Consider the following 19,467-nt stretch of genomic DNA (forward strand, 5'->3'; position numbering starts at 1 on the left):
AACGCAACATTTAAACAGTTCCTCCACCCACCCGGCTGAGCACAAGAGTGATTATTTAACATAGGCGACAGATCTCTCCAGTAAGCTCATTTGCCTACCCCCCACCCCTCCCATCTTTCTCCCTGGGCCGACCCTCTCGGCTGGAGCTTGTCTCGGGCACGGCTTGGCTCCCGGCTGGACGCAGAAGCCCATGATGGATGCTCAAAGAGTTGACCCCCTGACCGATGAGCCAATGGGCAAACAACACAGCGTCTAACATTCTCTGCCAAGTAGAATATTGATTTCATGTTCCATGCACTTTGGACACCACCAACTCCATACTCCCCCATCTGTCTTACATTGGAGGAAATTCAATAGATTTTAGTTGTGTGCTTTGCATCGTTGCTAAGGAGACAACATTGTAGAGCCTGGAGTTTCGGAGGAGCAGCTAAACAATGCAGGTAGGACAGCGTAGACTCCCACACACAGCTGTTGCTTAGGGAAAACATGGTACATGTAAGGTGAATCTATAGCAGCAGCTTTTGAACAGCAGCCAACAAATCAGCTGACCTGCCGTGCTCCTTGTGGATCTTGTTGAAGGCTTCATGCCTCACACTACTTCTCTTCTGAAAAATGGAAATGGGAGTAGCCATCAAAGCATCTTTTTCATCAAGCTTTCAGTAGTCTGTTATTAAAGCTAAAGAGACTCTATTTAGTTGTTTCTATTTGTCTAAGTACTTGCTGTAGTGCAGACATTTTTGATTGTATAAAAAAAAATCACCACCTTTAATGTGGATGCCCAATCAGTGATGATGAGTACATTGAAGAAATACATTCCCCAGTGTGCTACATTGACTGAGAAAGCCAGTTCTACTGTTCACTGAGCCATGGCAGGTGCACCCACATGTCCGTTGCAAGCAAGTGGCGACTTGGCTTTCTTCGCTTTTTTAGTTTAAAAAAAAAAAAAAAAAAGCTCACAAAATGCCAAGAAAGGAAACATTCTTCCACTCAAGTACAACCATACACCTTCTGAATTCAAGTTTTAAGATTGAATTCAGAAGATTAAAACTTTTCTTTTTCTTGTTTTTTGTGATCAATTTTTTTATCGAAAAATTTACAAAATATATATAATCACATCATATACACAGTTTTTCTTTTCTTTTCCTACCCAGCAATGTAACAGAAATAAAGTCCTTTGTACATCCTTAGGAAAGCAACAATATTAGAACCCCTATACCACCCCACACCCGCCCACCCCAAGGCAACTCCCTATGATCCTCCCACCCAGGATCTCTCCCCCCAATAAAAATATAGAAGACTAAAACTTGTTAAAAACATGACAGTCATGCTAGCGGCTCTACAATGCACAGCCGTGCTTTGAGTTAAATGCTAACATCAGCACTTTAACATGCTCACAATGGCAATGTTAACATGCTGATGTGTGGCAGGTATAATATGTACTATGTCCATTAGCATTAAACACAATGTCCACCTAAGGCTAATGGGAATGTCATTAGCTTGCAGTTATTTAGTCATAAACCAAATTTTTACCTGATGATGCCGCTAAAAGGAAAGTCAGGGAATCACTAAGGTGATTGCTATTCATTTTGAAGGGCAACATAAATGTACACCAAATTCAATGGCAATCCATCGAATAGTTGTTTGGATATTTCACTTAACATTTTTTTAGGGTTAGAAGAAAAGTCAGGCCAATAGGGTTAGGGTAGGTTGAGATATTTCAGTCTGTACCAAAGTAGTGGGCCAACTGAAAGACCAACATTGCCACTAAAAGAGCCATGCTACTAAAGTGCTACATAAAGGATGCATTACTTCCTGCGCTAGCACTGAATGTTGACCCTGGACGTAGATTGTGCAATGCAGAATCCTCCAATATCAACATAATTTCTAGGACATTGAGCTGACTACTGGAATGAGCGTAATTTACTCATTCAAGTGATAGCTGTGTTTCTGATGTGCAAGGTCTTAGAAGCGCTCCTTATAACATCAGATTTAGCTGTGTCGCAGATTTCCATTGAGGATAAGTGTCCATAAATACACTTTGAATAAAACCTCTTTGTAACGTGTGGCCAGTGGTTCAGTGGTAGAGCAGGCGCACATATACTGAGAGGTTTATGCCTTGACGCAGAGGTCCAGGGTTAGAATCCGACCTGTGACGATTTCCTGCATGTCTTCCCCCTCTCTCTCCCCTTGTCACCTAGCTGTAAATAATAGCAAAGAAATAATACAAAAAAAAAAGTTACTGTAGTAGTCACAGACATTTCTTTCAGTATCAAAAGTAACCTAGAGGTGTTTGTATATCCATGGTTTCAGTGCAAACAGGAACTGCTAGTCGATAATGCAGCATGACTTGTGCAGATTCACCACACGCAATTATGGAATCCGATTGTTGAGTTTAGGCATTGACATTGAATAGTTTAGGTTCGGAAAGCCGATTGGTCAGGGGATAGGACCTGACCAAATCAGGTTACCTCGCAGCAGCATGGACGCCTGGCTAATCGTAGCACGCAAATGCTATTGGTGGGCGGGTCTTGCCTAGAACTGCAGAGGGTTTCATAATAATGCATTCACCACATCTACATTAATGTAGGCTAAAAAATAAATAAGGCTCAGGTGTAGGTCAGAGCTAACTGACTGACCCCCTAGCAACAATTCCATTTATGTTTGCATCATCCAAAGCATGGTGGGAACTGTAGTTCCTGCTTCTTACAGTGCAGACGCTCTATTGCTTGCTCCTGCTTCTGCTTGCATATTTCTGCTGATAATCTTGCTTTTCCTCTGAGAGAAACTATGAGCAGCGGCTCTTGGATACTTATAAATCACTGGACTATATATTTTTTGTAGACATAGTAGGCTATTGTCATATTTGAACATTTTTCTACGTGAGCGTGGCCTACCAATAGCTCAAGCCTGTCCTAAAGTGACTGTAGCTAAAGCTAATTAGCAGCAAGATGCCACCCTTCTCCATAGAGGACTACTACAAACTCCTTCAGAAGATTGCAGTTGTGGAAACCAAAATTTACCGGTTAGAAGTAAATATGGAAGTGAACGGATCATGTGGAAATGACACCACTTTACCAGTGACCCAAAACAATGGACAAAAGCATGCTAACACACGACTAACTAGCACCAGCAAGACCACAAAGAAACAGGAGGGCTGTGGAACGGATAATAAATCAACAAGTGGTAGTCCTCCCTGGAACTCTTTTGGTGCAAAGCCTAAGAGTAAATCATTTTCCTGGGAAATGGGAGGACGACTAACGGGCAGGACACAGCGCCCTGAGATTTGTGATACGACCGGCTGGCCTGCATTACCACCCAGGCAGAGTGCCTCTTCAACCCCTGTACTTAGTAGGACACAGTCGTGGACAGCTGCAAAAGGGAAAATCAGCAACAAAATGCCTCCCCAACAACTGAGTGTGCAGGTGAAGAACAGATTTGCTCCTCTGTTGCAGGACCCTGGACATGACCTCGATTACGTCTCATCGTCACACAGCAGGGTAAGGACTGAGAGCAATTCTAAAAGTAAAAAGCTACAGGGAAAGCTAATGACTGGGCCCCAAACTCTGATTGTGGGTGACTGCTGTGAAAGATATAAAAAGCAGTAAAAACACCAAAATACTCTGTTTTCCCAAAGACATGGTGTCTGACTTGGCCCAAAGAATCCCAGATATCGTAGCAGCACACCCAACTGTGAAGAACATTATACTGCATATCGGGTCAAATGATGTTGTAAAGCAAAAGTCTGAAGTGCTGAATCGTGACTTTATGAATCTGCTGAACACAGTCAGCTCCCTAAACGCAAAAGTGTTTGTCAGTGGCCCTATACCGCCAGTCAGAGGAGGAGCTGAGAGTTTCGGCAGACTGTTGGCACTGAACAGATGGCTTTCAACTGCATGTACCAACAACCATTCTATGCAGTTCATTGACAATTTTAACATTTTCTGTGGCTGCAGACATCTTTTTAAAGCAGATGCACTATTCCTTAACAAGCCAGGAGTAAAGCTGTTCACCTCTAGCCTACTTTACTTTCTGCACCACACATCTGCTCCCTTGGCCAAGGACACGAGACAAGATGAACCAAAACAAGAGGAAGACACAACAAAGTGCGGCAGTGAGCCACCACAGCCCCCACCTGAGCAAAGATTTGACCATGGGAGACCAGAGAGCGGAGATGAGAAATCTCAACCCCCCTTCTCACCCGTCCAACACTCCTCAAACCCCTTTGACAACCACGAAAGCTTTGAGGACCTCTTTAAGGATACGTCGCTCTCCCCTCTTTCCCCCATCCCCATGTTGGAGTTTACTGACCAGATGAAGCAGCTGGTAAATGCTGGAACCAAGTATGCCCCCCTTCCTTCTCCCATCGTAAAACTCCAGGCACCTCTGCCCCCTCAAGGACGGCAGTTAATTCCTTCTCCCCAAACTGATAAGGATGCTTGTGTGCAAAATGCAGCAAGCATTAACTGATATGGGCCGGGTCCAGGCTGCATGCCTAGTAGCACTCATGACTTTGTCCAAGACAAGCCTGGGCCCTACGTATTAGATTCTTCCACAATTTATGTTGTGATAGGTTCCAACTCAACCTTTTCTTATCGCTAAACAACAGTTTTGATGCCTTCCAGTCAGGTTTTTGACCACACCACAGCACTGAGACAGCTCTTGTTAAAGTCTTTAATGACATCCACTTAAACACAGATAGTGGCAAAATTTCAGTCTTAGTATTACTTGATCTCAGTGCTGCATTTGATACGGTAGACCATGACATATTGCTTGACCGATTGGAAAACTGGGTTGGTCTTTCTGGCTCAGTACTAAAGTGGTTTGAATTCTATTTAAAGAATAGGGACTACTTTGTGTCTATAGGTAATTATACATCTGAGCATACAAATATGACGTGTGGAGTTCCCGAAGGCTCAGTTCTGGGGTCTCTTCTGTTCAAAATCTACATGCTTCCACTGGCTCAGATTATGGAAAACAACAAAATAAGTTACCATAGTTATGCGGATGACACACAAATTTACATAACCTTATCGCCAGGGAACTATAGCCCAATACAACAATTAAATATGTGCACTGAACAGATTAATGATTGGATGTGCCAGAACTTTCTTAAATTAAATGAAGAAAAAACGGAGGTGGTTGTTTTTGGAGCAAAAGAGGAACGATTGAAAGTCAGCGCTCAGCTTCAAACGACAATGTTAAAAACAACAGACAAAGCAAGAAATCTTGGTGTAGTCATGGACTCAGACCTAAATTTTAAAAGCCACATTAACATAATTAAAAAATCAGCCTATTATCACCTTAAAAATATATCAAGGGTTAAAGGGCTTATGTCTCAGCAGGATCTGGAAAAACTTGTCCATGCTTTTATCTTCAGTAGACTTGACTACTGTAACGGTGTCTTTACAGGTCTCCCTAAAAAATCAATCAGACAGCTGCAGCTGATTCAAAACGCTGCTGCTCGAGTCCTCACTAAAACCAAGAAAGTGGATCACATCACTCCAGTACAGAACTAAACAGGGGGAAGCAGCGTTCAGTTTTTATGCTCCACATATCTGGAACAAACTCCCAGAAACCTGTAGGTCCGCTGCAACTCTCAGTTCTTTTAAATCTAAGCTAAAGACCTATCTTTTTGATGTTGCTTTTCTTTAAATAATCTATTTTATTAACTTTAATTTCTTATACTGCACTGTAACTTTTATTCTTATACTGCACTATCAATTTTATTCTTGTCTTTTAATGTTTTTAATTTGTTTATTATTGTTTTTAATTGTTTTCTAACTGCTCTTTAATGTTTTATGTAAAGCACTTTGAATTGCCCTGTTGCTGAAATGTGCTATATAAATAAAGCTGCCTTGCCTTGCCTTGCCTTGCCAAAGATCATACATATTCATCCAAAACAGAAATGAGAAAATTAACACAAAACACACAGAATTTATAAAATCCATGAAATTGTTTTCATTGGACACTTTAACACATTTTAATAAAAAGTGTCCTAGAACATGTATAGTACCAGGCCAAATAATGACAAATCTGAGTAACTTTATCCTGAAAAAAAAACAGTATAGCAATCCCAGTTAAGACATTCAGTGACTATGTCTGTAAATAAAGCTAATTATATTTGTTTGCAGAAGAGAGTCTGAATGGAGGGAAAAGGTATTTGGTATTGTCATTGGCTGTCCACACATTTGGACAGTAGCCCTGAGCCCAGTAGTCTTGACTGTAGTCCCTGTAGGACTGCAGTGAGAGGACGAGGGTGTATTGTTGTGATGGTAAAAAAGGAGCGTGGCTTGGGGGCACATGCAGTTTGACTTTGTCTCTCAGTCATAGCTCACATTCATCATGAGCCAGTGTCTGGCTCTGGCACTCTCCTCCAGAGAGCCATAGGGAGGAAAGGCTGCATGCCAGACTTCCTTTTTGCCACGGCAGATGCCCTGAACTCTGGGTCCCCAGCAGGGCTGGTGTCATACAGACCTGACTCTCCATTCATCAGCATGCACCCTCACAACAGCCCTTATCCATTTGTCGCCTGCAGATAACATGCCTGAAAGTCTCCTCCTGATTGGCTTATGATGTGGGGTTGGGGGTTTCTTGAATACTGTACATTGGGCATGTTATGTAAATGCATTTTTTGAAGAATCAGTAGCCCCAAAGACCAAGTAACTGCAAGGTTACACTCGTCTCGTCGCAAATCTTTGTTCTGAACTGGACTTTGCGCCTCTGCGAAGATTCTACTGTGAGATTCGCAGTCGAATCAGACTCTTTCGATCACAAGCTATATGGGAGTGGGGTGCGGCACCCCCTTTGCTCCCACAACCCTGATAGTGCAGATAGGATTGCCCCGCGTCCCAGCATTGCACGCTGTGGGCTTGCCACCAGTTTCTCTTCACTGACCACTGACAAGCAAAGAAAACAGACTCCACCCCCCTACAACCGCTATGGCTCCACCTGAACGCCTCACGTGGGTCTGTCTGCTCCCAGATTTCATAACCGACCATAATGGCGGCTGGTTCGGAATACGATCTCTTATTTAACGAAAATAGTTTTTAAGCGAGAAATAGGCCACACAGTTGCTGAATCCGTCTATATTTTAGATTGACAAAGGTCAGTTCAAAAGATTTTTGCCAGCTTTTAAGAGGTGTTGAGCCGAGTTGGTCCCTCTCGATTCAACTTTATGAGGACTGGGCACCTCAACCCCCCGCTTCTCCAAAGTCCCCGCGACGCTACCAGAATGCATTGCACAGCTGCTCCCATGGAAGTAAATTGGAAGCGTTGACAATGGACACACACCATGAGTGGGTTAACCTGACCCTGCAGTTAGTACTGCGGTTGTGTTTTTCTTTCTTTGATTAAAACTGGCTTCCTGGATTAATGTTTGGGGTCCTTTTTAGTACACCACATTCTCAATGACTGAGTGTTAACTCTAAGAATCGTGTATATAATCAGGAACACTGTAAAGGTCCAGGTGACTCTTAGTTTGTGCATGAGGACACCAGGAGCACGTTCAGGGCACCAGAACCTAGAAGGTGTGGGCTGACCATGCTAAAGGAATACCTTTATTGTAAATGATTTACACAGAACTATTTAAGCAGTTTTGAACCTTCTGGAGTTGGATGGAAGTCCATTTCCAGGCAGCAGAGATGTTCATTAATCTATTTGTGGATGTTGTCCCTCTCCGTTCTACCAAGCCACGTCTTTCCAGCTGGCGCAAAAGCAACCAATTTGCAGATTTTCATGACTTCCAGTGAGATAATGATTTGGAACAGAATTGTCCAAACCAATCTGTCGTGCAGTGCAATTATTTATTTTTCTAAACAGTTATGAAAATATTTGTTAAATTGTGGCTCAACAATAGTGAGCTTGTGCTTTCCTTTCTACGCAGTGAGTCAGGGAGTTCAGCTGCAGCGTTTTACTCTGAGCTGTCTCGTAGCTGCTCTCCGCCCCCTCCCGCCCACCAGCAGTTTCAGCTCCGCTCTAAATAAAAATGGATATATTAGGAGTGACAGTGTGTCCAGGTCCAGCTCAGTATGTGGACAATCTGACACCCTGCAGGAGTTTTACACATTTAATTTACATTTATTGATTCGTCGGATGGAAGTCATTTATCACGTGGAAGGCTGACCTTTTTCCCCTCCGAACAACCAGAGACAGCTCTTTATTTCCAACCCTGAGCACAGGGACGAGACAGTTCAACACTTATAGGCCTGATCTCTGACACATTATTTTACTGTAAATGCCATAAGGCAGGTTTATTTCCCTTCACAAAGATCCATTGGACATGAGGAAATGCGTGATCAAAACACAACTGGGGATGGTTTGGAGCCTAATCATCTGCTGCTTCACAGATGATGTTTAACACTGAATACTGAAAGCAAAATTATATCTCACATTGTGTTGTTTTCCTCCATCTTGGCACATGTAAAGTCACACAGACAGAAGGATGAACAGACAGAAGAAATCATTGTTGACCCAAATCTGAACATGTGTTTAGTATTTCTGATCTTTGACTGCAGAATATTTGCCATATGTCATGACCTAAATTCCATCATGTATTTGTAATATCATTAAGATCACTGTATTGTACTGTATGTCCCCATCTTATCACCTTCTCCACTTTTTATGTAAGCAAGTTTGCTACAATGTAGGTTTTGATTGGGGCAATGTAAAACAATAACGTGCTGTTTTCCATGGCTGGTTCGACCTTGTATGTGATAACCAGACACATGGATATAGGCCTACATTGTGTTGGTTGGTAAGCAAATGTTCATTCAAAATGACAAAACTCTGGGAGAAGTCTTATTAGCAGTTTTGTCTCCATATATTAAAAAAAAAACAAATACAGCCTCTTTTCCAAAAATTAACATTTTGTGTCTGCTTAATCCTTAATCTGTGTAATGTTTTAGTTTATTTGCTACTTTATCATTTGACACAAGCCTGTTTAGTGGGTTTATGGGTTCATACATGTAGTATGTTTGCTTCTAGTTCTGCCTGTAATGTGGGGGGGGGTGTAGATCAGCTGCTCACTGCTCAATCAAGGAGAGTAAATACAGGTGTGCCTGATTGGGTCCAGGGAGGGGGGGGGGGGCTGGGCAGTGAATTTACGTTTTTATAATATTTGGGGTGCCTTTTTGTTGGTGCACTTATAGTTAATGTCAGCAGTAACTTATAGACTCAAAAACATCACAATACTGCAGTAAGTGCAACTCGCACTTGGTGCATATTTGTTCTTGTATTCTATCGTATTTATTATTTCTTGTATATTCTGTATGTGTGCTGTGTGTCTGATATTTTGCTGCTATAGCACTGACATTTACCAATTTGGGATCAATAAAGTCTATGTTATCTGATTTAATCTAACTGTTCTATCCAAATGTAATGGTATTTTCCAGATCTGGAGGGTTTTGTTGTTCTTTCAGTCTGCTGACTGGTACAGGTGGGAGGGTCCAGTTAGGTGAGGCTGAGGTAAAATGACCAGAAGGGGAGAAGGATGAAAGACTCGGCAGCTTGCTGTGAGGTTGCCGTTTAAGTTGTATTTATCTTTGCCTCAGTTTAATTTAGTTATGTCTTTTGTCTGAGTATGTATGAGTGTTGTAGCCAATTTTGCTGCGTGTGTGTATAGCCATCTGTGTGTGTGTGTGTGTGTGTGTGTGTGTGGGGGGGGTAGGTTTGTGTGAATGGTTTCTTTGCTTACGTCACCTGCGTGCCTGTATGTATGTGTGCTAATCAGAGGTTAGAGAGGGAATCACAGGTGAGGGGATGGAGGAATTAGGATGTGGGAAGCCACACAGCTTTTCAACCTCAGCTGTGTGCGAGTGATGCTTTTAGAGCTCATCTGCTCGTTGCTAATCTTTCACAGTCAGTCTTTTTGTAGGTGTTTTTAAATGCATTTATAAAATAAAGGATTAACCTTAAGACAATGGCGGACCTCATTATTTGAACCAGCAAGAGTTGGAAATGGTTTCAGATTCCCTCCAGTGGCATTTTTCGTGGTTAGATTGCCACTACAATGAGTATTTTTGTTGTTGTCAATAAACACCACAGTTTGAGTTTCCAACTTCCTGTCGGCTTCTTAAAGATCCCTTTTTTAAATGTTCCGGGTGGCCCACCACTTCATTGGCCTTGGCATGAGGTGTGGGTCTGGCACTGATTTAGGGCTACCTACAGTATCGGGTCATGATATCTTCCAAACAGACTTTATTGAAACACACAAGGAGAGTTTTGCTCACGTCAACATAATATTTAATTAGATTAAGGGTAGAGCTACTTTATCAATGGACATCTGAAATGTACAATATACTGTATTGGTTTAATAGATTTAATGGTGCATTTTCATTGGCAGAAAAATAATTACTTATTCACTTACATGTTGAGCTATATTGTAAATGTTATTTCCCAACTTCCCATTTTCTCGGCAATGACAGGTTTGTCTGACGTGCGTGCACCTGCAGGCTTGTTCTCCATAGCTTCTCTTTGATTTTACTCTTGCTTGGTCAATTACCATTCATCTGTACGTCACTTTGTACAAAATAGTCTGCCAAATAAATAAATTAGGGTTTTAAATCTGTTTCAACACTGCCAGGAAAAAACAATCTGTTGTGGAAATACTATGCCTAAAACACTATGGTTGATTATAAAATTTCTTTTTTAATTTTTAATGGTAGAGTGTAACTTCCCCGAGGTTGCTACAACCCCAAAAAACTCCAGAGAAGAAACAAGGGAACATGACCCCAGAGTGTGTAAAGGTATCTATAGCCTCAGTATCATGGGGGGAAGAATCTTAGTGTTCATATTAACATTAATGTCAAATAAAAAACATGAAAAATCTTATCTGATTTTAGAGCCTATACAGCTATATCAGCTCTTTAACAGCAAAGAAAAGACAAGTCAAGACGAGTCAGAAAAGAAAAGTCACTCTGATTCCTCTGTTCCCTGTTTCCACCCGAGCAATGAAGAAAATGGGAAAAATGTGTATGAAGCATTCCTTCATTTGTTTGACTATTTCAGTGTGTGCATCACATCAGGGACGCACACCGAAATCTCTTCCATATGAACAATTAGAACCAACTGTTTAACCTCGGTATTGCTGCAAAATGATTCTCACACCCCCCCCTCCCCCTCCACACACCCTCCTGGTGTCCTACAGACATACAGATGTGAAAATTGTGGCCGATACCGATAACCGATATTAATATTGCTGTTATGGCCAATACCGATATTTACCGATGTCGATATCTCTGTATAGAACACATTTTTTATGATAATCAAATAAGGAATTATTTTCCAAAAGGCATTTTTTTTTACTTTTGTGATTTATTTGTTAGAAATCACTGATATTGGGCACCTTTACCTGTGTGCAAAATATGACTGTCATCAGATTTTCAGAAGAAAAAATAAATATTTATATAAAAATACATTTTTAAAAGGATACAAGTGTGTCCTGAATTCACACTATGAATAAGCCAACCCTGAGTATTCGCAATAAACATCTAACTCACTTGAGACCAAGTCACTGTATTCTGTGAACATTGTACAACAGTTCAAAACTTTAAAGTACAGTAGTAGGCCTTAAATGGCCAAAGCCAAAAGTATTGAAAGAGGTAAAATGTGAAAATGGAGCCAGAACAAACTGGACTGAACAGACACTGGCTTTTGCAGTCTGAACTGGAAGTACAGTAACTGCCAAGTACTTAAAGGTTAGGCCTAACCCTTGAAATTATAGAAATTGGTGCCTTCTAGGCCGAGATAAGCCAGAAAATGTGTTTTTTGCTCATATGGATGAAAGACACCAAATCCCAGAATGCACTTGCTTCGCTGCTACTCCCAAGCCACATCCACCTACAGACCGACAGTGAGGCAGCATTCAACTCAACCCAAATGTGTTTTATTGTCATTTCAACCATATACATGAAACAACATTTCACCGTGGCTGTAATGGTTACGCATTTAAAAGATATAAAAACGACATACGAAACAGGTGTTTACAGTCAACCAAGCGCTAATGCTAGTATGCATTAGCTGAACTTTACGTGTGTGTGCAATAGCTAAATGTAGCAGATTATAAACACAGTTGTAAATTTGCGTGAAATGTAGAACGGTGGGCATTTACTAGTCACAAACTTCCCCAGCAGTTAGCATTTAGTTGGATACAAGCAGCCAATTTCTGCACAAGTCCGTGTTAACAAAATCTCCTCTCTTACCCGGCGACATGTTTCCACAACAAGAACATAACAGCGGTCTCTGAACTCGCGATGGGAGTTTGGTTTAAATTGGATGTACTCCAGTTTGTTGTCTAATGAGCAGACACCGAGATTGATGGAACAGGTGGCTGGCTAGCGTTAGCTTTCCACCTAGCTAGGTTAGCTATACTCCAGCCCCCGTTTGCGTTTCACCGCTGAGAATGTCCCCCCATGATCGCGGCTGCTGCCCACTCCGGCCGCCGCTGCTGCCCGCTGGTCAAACTAAGCTGTACGGCGGGCCGCAGCAACCGAACAGCAACCTCTTATTTCCGAACATTCATCTCTCCCCCGCCCACCGAGAGCCGGTGGTCTACTAAAGTTTCCAGTGTCCCACTTCGCCGCAGATTCCGTCGGAAAAAAACAACATCCCCGCCCACACTTTTTCTTCTTCTTCTGATTTCAGCAGTATAGACGCTGTTAAGCGTATTACTGCCCTCCACAGGTCAGATTTAAATCTTAATTCTCACACACTCACATCTAAGCCTACACACGTCAAATACACAGGAATGATTCACATCGGCCCTATTCATCGGCCCTATTTTGACATCGGAACGATACTGATGAGTAAAAAAATGACCATATCGGCCGATATTATATCGGCTGCCAATATATCGTGCACCACTAGACATGGGGAATTGAACTTGTTATCCTACTTATCCAATTTAGCGAGATTTCTCAATGTGAAATACCTGGACCAGTTGTCCTCCTCTGACGGGCTCGATTTGGAAAGGCTTATAGCCATATGCTTCTCATACAGCTGTTTAATGTATCATTTACCAAGATGCACGCTTGTCATCTTGACTTTTTTCTTCAGTTAAAAAAAGTATATTTGTTGAGCATCTTTACCTTCAAGGTTTGCTGCTGCCTCACTATTTTGCCTCCTTCCATTCCTTTCTTTTCCTTTCTCTCTTTTTTTTTTCTGGAAGCCCTTTGCGTGCCTCCATCTTGTTTTTCAGACAAAGCTCCTTTTTATCCCCGCTCTGTCTGGTGCCCACCTGTTGGCTCTGCTTTCCATCACCCAGCCTGCAGTCAGGAGACACCGGTGGCTCCGGGCCACCCCCGCTGTGTCTTTGATCACTCATGTGACCTGCAGGAGACGGGCACTCCTCTTGGGGAGAGGAAAGCATGCCGCAACCTCATATCCACAGCGGAGGCGTGGGGGGAAGATTTTTATCCCCCTGCAGGCTTTATCAAAACGCCCGGCCATCCACCATGTGGTTACACTGTCTGGCCCACCGTGGCAGGGAACCAAGCACGTAACTCACCGCTGGCAAATGAAATGCCTCCGGTGGGTGACCTGTTGTGAGCAGCGACGCTTCGTATAGCGTGTTCACTGCGGGCTGCGTGGTGCCGTTCAACTTCCTTTTACTGGGGAGAAATGACATATGATTGAGTGTGATACGGGGAGATTTGTGGACAGCTGGTATACAAACTTGCAAAGCCTGGAGGAGATGGATGACACATGGTGGAGTACAGTACATTTACTCCTACACAAGCTATTGGCTTTAACAGACTGTGCAATGTGAAATGTCTAATAGTGAGGAAAATCACATCTCCCATTAGTCACAACTTTATGGGTGCGCTCGTTCCCAAATTACGGGAGGATGATATAAAAGTCCATGACTGCTCCGCTTTCCTCTCCAAGTCTTCCCTTTCTTTTTCAAAGCCATTACGCGGGTGACATGGTCAGATATGCTATGTGGCGCTTTTTGGAAAATAGTTTCTTTGTGTCTCTGGATGATTATCATTATTTTTAATAAGATAAGACTGGGTCCAACAGTGTCTGTAAATAGGTTTTCTGAATATACAGATGAAGCCACTAACAAATAAATCTGTAAAATAACAGAAAAAGTTCTGGCAGATCATTACCTTTATCCCGTAATAAAAAAGCAGCTACAGTTAAAGTCCCAGTGTGTAACGTTTTTAGTTTAATTGTCATTATGAATGAATGAATACATTTATTTAAGACACATCAAAAATAAACCAAACAAAGTATCAAAGAAATATACTAATTAGTTAAATAAGCAAAACATTCAGTAAACAATAAGTAACATTGGCCAACTTAAACATGTCTGAAAAGGAGTAGGAAGTATACACTTATTTAATCCTACCACTTTTCCATAACTCAGTAAATTATTATTATTATTATTATTATTATTATAATAATTATTATTATTACCACATGTGTATCTCATTTATATGTATCACATGTATCTTATATAATATATGGGTTATATTCAATTCAATTCAATTCAATTTTATTTATAGTATCAAATCATAACAAGAGTTATCTCGAGACACTTTACAGATAGAGTAGGTCTAGACCACACTCTATAATTTACAAAGCCCCAACAATTCCAACAATTACAGTAATTCCCTCAAGAGCAAGCAGTGCGACAGTGGCGAGGAAAAACTCCCTCTTGGGAAGAAACCTCGGACAGACCCAGGCTCTTGGTAGGCGGTGTCTGACGGGCCGGTTGGGGGTGTGATGAACAGTGGCGATAATAGTCACATTAATAATGGAACAGTGACTGGATGTAGCGGGAAGCTGCAGGGTTCAGCCGGAAGAAGCATGACATTGCAGGGCACCGCTGAGCTCGGCAGGGAGTGCAGCAGGACCACGGCGACAGCTGGAACCAGGATCTTGGTGCCAACGTTCTACAAGGAAATACGCTGGGGGAAAAACATAAGGACTCCGGGGAGTAAACTCCCCAGAAGCTAGGATTAGTAACAAGCATTCCTGGGACTGGATACACACAAATAGTAATAGTAATAGTAATAGAAAGGGAGAGGAGAGAGCAGCTCAGCGTGTCAAAGGAAGGAAGTCCCCCGGCAGTCTAGAACTATAACAGCGTAACTATAACAGCGTAACTAAGAGAGACAGGTCATAAGGAGAGGTAGCTTTTTCGGGCTTAGAACTCTCCCCCTGCCGGATCGGGCTTGGCTGGCCTGTCTCCCGCTACTTTGTTATGTATTATTAATCTAACAATTATGAAGAGAAGCAGGTGGGCCAGTTAGGTGAACACTGCAACTCCTCACTCCCTAACTATAAGCTTTATCAAATAGAAGAGTTTTAAGTTCATTCTTGAAAGCGATTACAGTTTCTGCACCCCGAACCCAGATCGGGAGCTGGTTCCATAGGAGAGGAGCCTGATAACTGAAGGCTCTGGCTCCCAGTCTACTTTTAGAGACTCTAGGTACCACCAGTAACTCTGCATTCTGGGAGCGCAGTGCTCTAGTGGGACAATAGGGTATTAGGAGCTCTTCTAGATATGATGGTGCTAGACCATTTAGAGCTTTGTAGGTCAATAGAAGGATTTTAAACTCAATCCTGGATTCAACAGGAAGCCAGTGCAGAGAAGCTAATACAGGAGAAATATGATCTCTTTTCTTAGTTCTTGTGAGAACACGCGCTGCAGCATTCTGGATCAGCTGGAGAGTCTTAAGGGACTTATTCGAGCAACCTGACAGTAGGGAATTACAATAGTCCAGCCTGGAAGTAACAAATGCATGGACTACTTTTTCAGCGTCGTTTTGAGACAGGATATTCCTAATTTTGGCAATGTTACGAAGATGAAAAAAGGCTGTTCTTGAGGTTTGTTTTAGATTGGCATTAAAGGATATATCCTGATCAAAAATAACTCCTAAATTTCTGACAGTAGTGCTGGAGGCCAGGGCAATACCATCTAGAGTAGCTATGTCTTTAGATAATGAGGTTCTGAGGTGTTTAGGTCCCAGTACAATAACTTCAGTTTTGTTAGGGTTTAACATCAGAAAATTATAGGTCATCCAGGATTTTATATCTTTAATGCACGCTTGAAATTTAGCTAGCTGACTAGTTTCGTCTGGTTTGATTGACAAGTATAATTGGGTGTCATCCGCATAACAGTGAAAGTTAATTGAGTGTTTCCTAATAATATTGCCTAGAGGAAGCATATATAAGGAGAATATACATGCATATACACACACACACACACACACCAACTACCACCACACCACATACTGTAGGTAAAATGAGTAAACTACATCATAAAACTAACATCAACAGAGATGTAAGTGGAAAGAATACCAGATATTATCCTCTGCCACCACAGCACCAAAACAATTACAATGAAAATGTAACTAAACAGCAAAGCAGCAGAATTCCCTGGATTCACAGTTCAACAGCAAGCTGGTAATCACTTTTATCTTTATAAACCAACAGGTAGGCTACAGGATCTGCAGCAGTGCAGAACACCTGGTTTTACTGAGGCAAAATCTCAACATCACTACCAGTGGTGGAAGAAGTATTCAGATCTTTTACTTCAGTAAAAGTACTAATACCATACTGTCCTGCATTGAAAATGTTACTTAAGTAAAAGTATGTAAGTATCATCAGGAAAATGTACTTGAAATATTAAAAGTGAAAGTACTGAATGTCGAAAAATCCTCGTATTTTTTAAACAAACCAAACCGTACTGTCAATCAACTAGTGTTTAATGGTCTATTCATCTCAGCTGACTTGTAGGCCGTTATATTGTTGGCTAGTTTAGTTTAGAATCTAACATCACATTTTATAAATTACATGTGTTTTGTGTGCAGAAATCTTAATGTGTAAAGTAACTAGTAACTAAAGCTGTAAAAGATGAATGTAGTGGAGTAACTAAAGTAAGTAGTAACTAAAGCTGTAACTGATAAATGTAGTGGAGTAACTAACGTAACTAGTAACTAAAGCTGTAATAGACAAATGTAGCGTAGTAACTAAAGTAACTAGTAACTAAAGCTGTAAAAGATGAATGTAGTGGAGTAACTAAAGTAACTAGTAACTTAAGCTGTAACAGATGAATGTAGCGGAGTAACTAAAGTAACTAGTAACTAAAGCTGTAACAGATGAATGTAGTGGAGTAACTAACGTAACTAGTAACTAAAGCTGTACCAGATCAATGTAGTGGAGTAAAAAGTACAATATTTCTCTCTGAAATGTAGCGGAGTAGAAGTAGAAAGTGGCATGAAAAGAAAAGACTCAAGTACCTCAACATTTGGACTCAAGTACAGTACTAGAGTACATGTATTTAGTTACATTCCACCACTGATCATTACTGAGACACAAACCACTGTGCAATACACTAAACTGTGAATAAAATAAAAATAATAAAAACAGCAGCAGCAGCACATAACACTGTTATTAACAACAATAATGAAACAGCAGCACAACATGTAGGCTACATATTGTTGCATAATCATCACGCCTTTAGAAATGTTTTTTAGAATTCACATGCAGGATCTGAGTTATAGGTAGCAGCAGGGACGGACTGGGACCAAAAATTGGCCCTGGCATTTTGGCCCAGACCACACCACAAATACCACCCGTCCTTGCGCTCCCCTGAATGTGTATTGCAACTCCTACTCATTAAAACTATTAACGCCATGTAAGGGGTAAGCAAGAATCATTGAGAATTGACACATTAAATACAAAAAAGTGCCATTTATTAATATAATAAAACGGTATACTCCTCATGAATCATAAAACAATATATATATTATCATTTCACGACTGAAGAGGCCCTGTGCTTTAATTTCAAGAGGTCTAGCATGAGTTTTTGTCTGCCAATGCAGATAGAAAAGCTACAATTCTCATTAAGAAAGCTTGCATGATGTGCAACGTTTATCTAGGCTACTTTAAGGACACAAATGCACAAGCACAAGCTTAAGGTTTGATGAACCTTAAGGTGGTGTTTTGCTTATTATTAAGATGTAGGCTACTTTGTTGAATGAAGGGCAGTCTAATATAGCCTATTAATAATAAAACGGTGAGAAAATGATCAGTCAAGACTCAGATACCCGCGCATGTAGCCAAACTAATGCAATGATACAGTATAGCATGCCTATTTCTTTTATTGTTGTAGTGTTATCATCAACAGTTTGTCCACCACTCAGTTTTATCAAGGGGTTAGGGGTTTTAAGGGGAGTTGTGTTTACCGCAGCCGGTTGTAGCCTCACTCCCTCATCTCTGTCCCTCTCCTCCTGAGTCTCCTCCTCACTGTGCATGTCACTGTAGCCGACACCAGCACCACTATCATTGGCCACGGGAGCTGATGAAGGTCATGCTACTGGCCAAAACATGTCTGTCCATTTGACACATTTGGCAGCGTTTTTTTTCTCACGCAGCTTCTCAGCACCTCCTTTGCGTTTCTTCTTCATGATCTCTATCACTGTTCTAGCCTGGCAGATGCACACCTGAAACTGCATGCAGGCAGAAATCCCAAAGAGGATGCTGTTTAAAGATATACTGTCCTCTTCATTGTCTTGGTTAACGTTATCCTCACCTAGCGCCACTTCACAGCTAGCTGCTGCTGTAGCGGCATGTTCATCGCTTTGGACTGTTGTTCTTCATGTCTGTATCCCCAACAGTAGTCGTAAAGAAAGTTTGTCATCTTTGGCAGCTTTGCCAAATACTTATCGGCGTCTTTTTTCTTTTTTTAGACTCATCTTGCTTCGTCTCTGTTTGTGTACTTCCCAGCTCTCCTGTCACTGTGTTTATCTTTCGTGCCGTGCGTCGTTATGGACTAGTCCATTTCAATTTGAAAGTAGGGGGTGTATGGAAAAAAATAGTCTATGTGATATTTTTGACTCAAGTGTTTTTTGCCAGCCCAGAGTCAATTGAAAAAACAATGGGCCAATTAAAAAATAAATGTTTCTTATGGGCCAATTAGGGTCTTTTTTTTCGCGCTGAAGTAAATTCAAAATAATAATTAATTGTCTGGCTAATCCGGGGCCCCTGCACACATGGGGCCCCTAGGCTGCAGCCTCAAAAGCCTGTGCATTAATCCGCGCCTGGTCAGCGATACAGTAGCAATGTATATTCATTTGATTTAACTGGTCTGGCAACCCAGAGGCCAGTGTTTTGTATCCAGATTTGTGTGCATGGTGACTTATACTTGGGGGGGGGTCTGGGGGTCCACCCCCTGAAAAGTTTGAGCATTAAATACTTAATTTCCTGCATTCTGGTGAATTTTTATGCACTTATTTTTGTTTACCTTTTTCTGAAACAATTTATACTGGAAATATCTTTATCTAAAAGGAAACATAGATTACAATCCAAATATAAAAACATAATGGAATATATTGCAGTAAGGCTCTCAGGCATTCTGTATTGCTTTTAACTATTTATTCTCCTGTAGATCGACTTTTCTAAATATATCTGAGTCACAACACAGCCTAAGTGTAATAAAGGGGGGGATTTTTGAGCAAA

The sequence above is a fragment of the Perca flavescens genome, chromosome 18 (genome assembly GCF_004354835.1).
Source record: "Perca flavescens isolate YP-PL-M2 chromosome 18, PFLA_1.0, whole genome shotgun sequence".
In the NCBI taxonomy this organism is placed as follows: Eukaryota; Metazoa; Chordata; class Actinopteri; order Perciformes; family Percidae; genus Perca; species Perca flavescens.